The sequence below is a fragment of the Chionomys nivalis genome, chromosome 12 (genome assembly GCF_950005125.1).
Source record: "Chionomys nivalis chromosome 12, mChiNiv1.1, whole genome shotgun sequence".
In the NCBI taxonomy this organism is placed as follows: Eukaryota; Metazoa; Chordata; class Mammalia; order Rodentia; family Cricetidae; genus Chionomys; species Chionomys nivalis.
Window position 1 is genome coordinate 37,806,499 of NC_080097.1, and position 7,399 is coordinate 37,813,897.

General features: G+C 45.1%; 1 pseudogene; it reads left to right on the forward strand.

Annotated features, from left to right (window-relative positions):
* The first annotated feature begins 5,760 nt into the window (after positions 1-5,760).
* Positions 5,761-6,929, forward strand: LOC130885190 (60S ribosomal protein L5-like; annotated as a pseudogene).
* The last annotated feature ends 470 nt before the right edge of the window (positions 6,930-7,399 follow it).

A 7,399-nucleotide genomic window follows, 5' to 3' on the forward strand; every position in this document is an offset into this window, starting at 1 on the left:
CTCAGACTGGGTGGTTGTAATCCTTTCCCAGACTCTAGAATCCTTCTGCCACGTTCCATCCCCATACATCCCTGAGTGAAACTTTCATTAATCAAATAACTTTTACTCAGTTTCACTTTGTACATAGGTAGTATTTTTTTCTATTTTAAAATAAAATTTTCAGTAGTTTTTAGGATTATAATTGCATGATTTCCCCCTTCCCTTCCTCCCATATACTCCTCCTTGCTCTCTTACAAATGTGTGACCTATTCTTACTAATTGTTGTTACATGTATATGCATATGTGTATTCATGCATATTCCTAAATACATAAATACAACCTTCCCAGTCTGTATATGTTACTTGTATGTATGGTTTCGATACCAGTGGCCTCTGGTATCGGGTAAGCAACTGGTGTCTTCCCAACAGAAGGCTATGTCTGCCCCTCACAGCGTTGCTTAGTTACCTGTTGTCTTAGTCAGGGTCACTATTGCTGTAATGAAACACCGGGACCAAAAGCAACTTGGGAGGGAAAGGATGTTTTTGTCTTACATATCCCGAATCACAGTCTGTTGAGGGAAGTCAAGGCAGATACTAAAGCAGGACAGGAACCTGGAAGCAAGAGCAGATGCGGAGGCCGTGGAGGGGTGCTGCTAACTGACTTGCTCCCTTCGCTTGCTCAGCCTCTTATGGCACTGAGGACCACCATTCGGGGGATGGTCCCACCTTCAGTGGGTTGAGCCCTTCCACATCAATCACCAATTAAGAAAATGCCTTGCAAGCCTGACCTTAAATGGAGGCTTTTTCTCAATTGAGTCTCCTTCCTCTCAGAAGACCCTAGTTTGTGTCAAGTTTACATAAAACTAGGCAGCACACCTTTGTGTAGGGTTGAGGTTATTTGGGCTTCCTCCCATTCACCTTAACACGTCCATTGCTGTTGCCCTTGTTCATCCAATGTTTAAGCAGTCTTATTGGTGAGATTTTATGGGCATAGCTTCTGATGTTACTAGGAGACACAATCCTCACAGCAAACTCCCTGATCCTCTGACTCTTCCAATCTTTCTGCCCCCTCTTTGGCAACGTTCCCTGAGACTTAGGTCATGAGTGTTTTTTTTTTTGTTGTTGTTGTTTTTTTTTTTTTTTGGTTTTTCGAGACAGGGTTTCTCTGTAGCTTTGGTGCCTGTCCTGGAACTAGCTCTTGTAGACCAGGCTGGCCTCGAACTCACAGAGATCTGCCTGCCTCTGCCTCCCGAGTGCTGGGATTAAAGGCGTGCGCCACCACCGCCCGGCTCATGAGTGTTTTGTAGATATTTACATTGGGGATAGGGTCCACAATTCTACATTTTGATTGGCTGTGGTTTTCTGTAGTGGTGTCCATCTGTTGCGAAGGGGATTTTTCCTGAGGAGCATTGAGGACTACGGTTATCTGCATTTGTAAGGACAAATCTTTAGAATAATTAGGGATTCTCCTGGTTTAGTAAAGCAGTGGTTGTAGGTTCTCCAAGATCTATGATGTCACTAGCCCTGGGTAGCTGGCTAGGTTTCCAGGCCAGGCATGGTTTTCCACTTGCTGGCAGCTGTTTATTACCGCATAAATATACATGCCACTGCTGCACCCTTAGGGTTATTGTGCCATGCTGGTTGTTGCTGTGGTTTCTAAGTGGATATATGTGTGTGCCTGATGGCTCATGCATGCACAAGTGTGTGCAGGTGTGCGTGTGTGTACATGTATGTGGAGGCCAGGGGTTAACACTGGATGCCTTTCTCAGTCCCTCTCCTAATTTTGTTGAGATAGAGTCTCCCGCTGAACCTGGAGCAATCAATTAAGCGGGACTGCATGGCCAACAAGCTGCACGGTCCCCTTTTCAGATAACTCTAGCATGTGTCTAGTTGACATGCAATTCTGCAGAACAGGTAATGCCTCGAACCTATGAAAGCTTCACCTAGCCTATAACAGCAGTGGAGGAAATACCAGCTACACAGTAACCCCGAGGTAGCTCTGTGTGCTATATCATGAGCTGAAGTACATCTTAGCCCAGTAATTATTTTAAGCTAAAACCCCCAAAGAATCAACAGCTTTAAAATGCTCTATTTAAACTTTTTTTTTTTCTGCTGGGTGGTAGCGGCACATGCCTTTAATCCCAGCACTTGGAAGGCAGAGTCAGGTAGATCTCCGTGAGTTCAAGACCAACTTGATCTACATAGTGAGTTCCAGGCCAGCCAGGATTATGCAGTGAAACCCTGACTTGAAAAACCAACCAACCAATCAACCAACCAACCATGAAGGCATAAGTCACAAACAATCCCACACCATTTTGGAATTATGATTAATAGAATGGTTATTTATTTAAGGGGGAAAAACTTAACAGATCACCGTCCCAGACAACAGCCCTCTGCGCAATCAGGAAGGGAGCCTAGTCGCTGGAAGCGGGCCGGAAGCCAGAGTGAGAGCGAAGGGCAGAGGCAGCTTTTTTAAAGAGAGAGAGACCATGCCCCAATGGGATGGTATCTCAGTAGCTATTGGCTGAAGGAGCGGAGGGAGCTTCCACAACACAACCAAAAACAACAACAACAGCAAAAAAAAAAAAAAAAAAAAAAAAAAAAAACCCAAAAATAAAAACAGAAACTTCTTTTACTGATTTAAATTGCAGCTTCCAGAAATTCTAATTATCATAAACCTCTTTATAGTAGCTTTACATCTTGGTGGAGCTGAGCCATGAGCACAGCAATGAGTAATCATTTAAACTATCTGAGGCTCCTGGCTTTCCGTCTTCCCTCTGTAGACGCCCTTTCTCCCACCCTGTCTTCCCCCATGTAGTTGCAAACCCTTTTCCATAGCCGTGTGGGGAGCCATTGTGTCTAAAGGCCTCTGTGCACACTGAGACACACACACGAGACTGGTCTCTTCTGTTCCTCTCTCTATGGCAATTAAATCCAGTGCCCTCTTCCCTGTATACACAGACGCCAAAAATGGAAAGCTTCTCCTATGAACAGTATCGTCATAACCCTGCCTCAACCCTATTGTCCTCCCATTATTCAGGTGAAGAAACTAAGCCTTGAAGATGTTCAGAAAATGCCCCATTGATACACAGTAGTTACACTGCAAAGGCAGGCTTTGGAGTTTGGATTCTGATTACCTGACACGCTGAGATGGGATGCCAGTGTCCTGGAATAGCCAGGCAGTGGATGCTATTTTCCTTCCCCCCTGGATGCTTACAAGTATCTGCTTGGTTCAGGATAACTCAGAAAAAGGTTCCAGAGGAGGTCCCTGGAAAGGCAAGAGCCGGGGGAGTGTTGTGCTCCTACACACTGTAGTACCTGTGTTCAGACATCAAGGGCAGAGGGAAAGGGGAGAAAAGATGTTTGTGTATCTCTCTGTGATCATTGCACCCACTTTGAACCTCAGACCCCCTAAAAGACTGTTTGTGGACCAAAGATGCTCAACTATTCTCTGAGCTGAACACCCAGCATATATGTTTTGTCAACTACAAAAGTGTTAGGCCACATTCATTGCTATTCTGGGAAACATCTGCCTATAGCTTTACGTTAGTAATAATAACATAGATTATAGAAAATCAGTTATTTTTCATCTACCAGGAAAGTATCTCTGTACTGTGATCTATCTGAGTTCAAAGGAAATGAATGGCCACAAAAGATGGCAGCTGCGGTGTCATCCCCCAGATGCTGTGTCTGACTTGCCTCTTCTCTTAGCTCTTGCTTCTTTCCTTCTTGACATATAAAAAAGCAAGCTGGAGAGACACTGGGCAATATTACCTTCTTGAATAATCTTGAATATAAAGGAAAAACTACAGTCAATAGAGTTACCAGGATTCGGATGAATGCCTACAGAACAAAGATTCAGCTGCAGCAGCAAAGGAAGAACCTGGAGGTGTCTTAAATTGAGCCGTAGCTTTCATGTCCCCCCCACAGGAGGGGCTGCTCTGCAGAGGCTGGTAATAACCTGCCTGAGCCATCAAATCAATGCTCATGACCTTTCTCTTTGGCCATCTTTTCCTCTGGTGGTTCCCTCGATCCCTGTAGTCAAGAGGAAGACAACGGAATCATTTCCTTGGGGTGGGGAGTATTCCTATCAAACAGTAATACATTATTTGCTATTCAGGTGGAATTCTCTAATTCAATGATGACTCCACAGTATAAGGGTAAAGCTTATCACTGGTATCATTTGGAGTCTTTAACGTACTCAGACACCTTTATCCAATTGACTCATACCCATGCATCGTCTAACAGAGAATGTGGAATAAATCACCCCTACAGGCAGGGAAATACTCGTTGCTACCTCCAGCATAGGCTGAGATAGGGGAGATGGTGAGTGAGCTCGTCACCTTCCACAAGCGCGTTCCCTGAGAAAAATATCTGACATTACCTACAACATAGACTAGTTACATGTCTATTGAGAGGGACCTAATATCAAACTTGAAACGCTCCACACCTGGCGATCATCTAACACACTCTGGTGCCGATGCAGACTGAACCGACTCTGTTAGGAAGACCGGGAGCCATCAAGTAGTCTTTGTGCCTGCAGGAGAGGCCCGCACCGCTGGCCTTCTAGAGTTTCTCTTCCAGGAGACAGCAAACAATCCCTCCCTTAGCTTGCCTCTCAAGTTAAAAGGAGATGGGAAGTGTGAGGTGAGTCACTAGCGCTCTGGCCGAGGCAGGGGCTGAACTTGAAACCCATCCAGCAAATATGGGTCAGTGTTGACTGTGTTTAAAAGACAACCTGACCCTGGAGTTCCTCAGGTTTCAGGAGCACTGAAGCACCTTGCTGCTTGGCAGTTCCAACAATGGCTTGAAGTCTTCTTCTGGCTGTGTCCTTCTTGGCCAGGAAAACGACATCGGAGTGAGTGACTATCTACTAAATAGGGACTGGTAACCTTTGTGATTTTTCTAGGACCCCCTCCCCCCGCAAAGGCCTTTCTTGCCCTTGTCGAAGGCTAGGTGTCCCCTCTCTGAAGAATCGCAGTGTATGAGTCTCACCCTAAAGCATCTGCTGTCTCATACAGCACTTGCAGGATTGGTTCATGGGGGTCATTATTTTTTTGTGGGGATCACTCTGTTGGCCGTGCAATAGGAAGAGAACAGAGAGAAGAACACAATAGGAAAACGGTGAAGAAATTCTGTGCATGTGGAAGAGCCCCCCAACTAAGGCACCAACAGCATTAGACTGGTTATCAATTACATACTTATGAAGCAAGGGGGCAGGGAGTATAACGAGATGGTTGTCAGGTGGTGGGGTCACATACCAAAGGAGGAATGGTAGAGAATATGGGAACTGAGGCATAAGACAAAGAACAGTAATTTATCATTGAACATGCTGAGGTAGGACTTAGATGAATACAGGATTAGTATCCTCAGGTATACTGGATAAAATAGTCAATGGGGTCTGGGAGGGTAGTAGAAGACCCAAATAACCATACAATGGAAGAAGCAGAAATTTTTAAAAATTTGCCGGGCGGTGGTGGCGCACGCCTTTAATCCCAGCACTTGGGAGGCAGAGGCAGGTGAATCTCTGTGAGTTCGAGACCAGCCTGGTCTATAAGAGCTAGTTCCAGGACAGGCTCCAAAACCACAGAGAAACCCTGTCTCGAAAAACCAAAATAAATAAATAAATAAATAAATAAATAAATAAATAAATAAATTTTAAAAAAAATTTTAAAAATTTAACACCCACAATGCACTGGCTTCAGTTCTCAGTCTGACCAAATGAAAAAGACATTAAGAACCAAGGATAAGGTCTGTATGGAGCCGCGGCTGCGGGTCTCTGTTCTGCAGGATGGGGTTTGTGGACGTTGTCAAGAATGACGCGTACTCTAAGAGGCACCAAGTGAGATTTAGAAGGCGTTGAGAGGGTAAAACTGGCTACTATGCTCGGAAAAGATTGGTGATCCAGGACAAAAATAAGTACAACACACCCAAATACAGGATGATAGTTCTTGTAACGAACAGAAATGCCATCTGCCAGATTGCGTACACCCGTATAGAAGGGGATGTGATTATCTGTGCACCATATGCACAGGAATACAGTGTGAAAGCTGGCCCGACAAAGAATGCTGCAGCCTACTGCACTGGCCTGCTGCTGGTCCGCAGGCTTCTCAGTAGGTTCTGTATGGATAAGATCTGTGAAGGCCGGGTGGAGGTAACTGAGATGAATACACTGTGGAAAACATTGTTGGTCAGTCTGGCGCCTTCACTTGCTATTTGGATGCAGGTCTTGCCTGAACTACGATCAAGTTTTGGGGGCCCTGAAGGGAGCTGTCTATTCCTCATAGTACCAAATGATTCCTGGGTTATAATTCTGAAAGCAAGGAGTTCAACACAAAAGTACACCAGAAGCATATCATGGGTCAGAATGTTGCAGAATTCATGTGTTGTTTCACAGAGGTAGATGGAGATGCTTAGTAAAACAGTTCTCTCGGTACAGAAAGAACAAAGTAACTCCAGACATGATGGAGGAGGCACATAAGAAAGCTCATGCTGCCATCAGAGAGAATCCAGCCTCGAAGAAGAAGAAGAAGAAGAAGAAGAAGAAGAAGAAGAAGAAGAAGAAGAAGAAGAAGGAGGAGGAGGAGGAGGAGGAGGAGGAGGAGGAGGAGGAGGAGGAGGAGGAGGAGGAGGAGGAGGAGGAGGAGGAGGAGGAGGAGGAGGAGGAGGAGGAAGGAGAAGGAGAAGAAGAACAAGGAGAAGGAGAAGGAGAAGGAGAAGAAGGAGAAGGAGAAGGAGAAGGAGAACAAGAAGAACAACAAGAAGAACAAGAACAAGAAGAAGAATAACAACAACAAGAACAACAGCAAGAACAAGAAGAAGAACAAGAAGAAGAACAACAAGAAGAAGAGGTGGGGCTGTCCCAAAATGTTCCTTGCCCAGAAGAAATATCGGACTGCTTAAAAGAAGGCAAGCTTCCTCAGAGCTCGGGAATGGTTTACTGAGAGCTAAAGCAATTTTCTGTGCGAATGTTTTCATAAAGATAATAAACTTATGGACCAAGCCCCCCCCCCCAAAAAAAAAAGAACCAAGGATAAGGTGAAATAACTCGCAAGAGTCCTGAAAATGAATGGTGACTGGCAATGGTGAACTATCTCAGGGGGCGTGGAAGACAGAACTAGGGGATGCGGCTTAAGGAATGAATGGTGGGTGAAAAAAATGGAAGAAAGGAACAGTCTCCTTGTCTCCTAGAGGACGGGAGTAAAGGAGAAAGGGTGCTGGAGAGGGTCATGCCACGTGTCGCGTAGGAGCCAAGAAGGGAGTCAATGTCTGTCATTCATGGAAGGTAAAGAACTCCAAGATGGGCAGAGAATGAATTTCTGGACAGCAGGAGGTCCTTGAAAATCAGGAAGAACTGGGCTGTGACCGTAGGGGGAGGAATTCCTATGTAAAAATTCAGGATGGATGATGCTATAAGACCC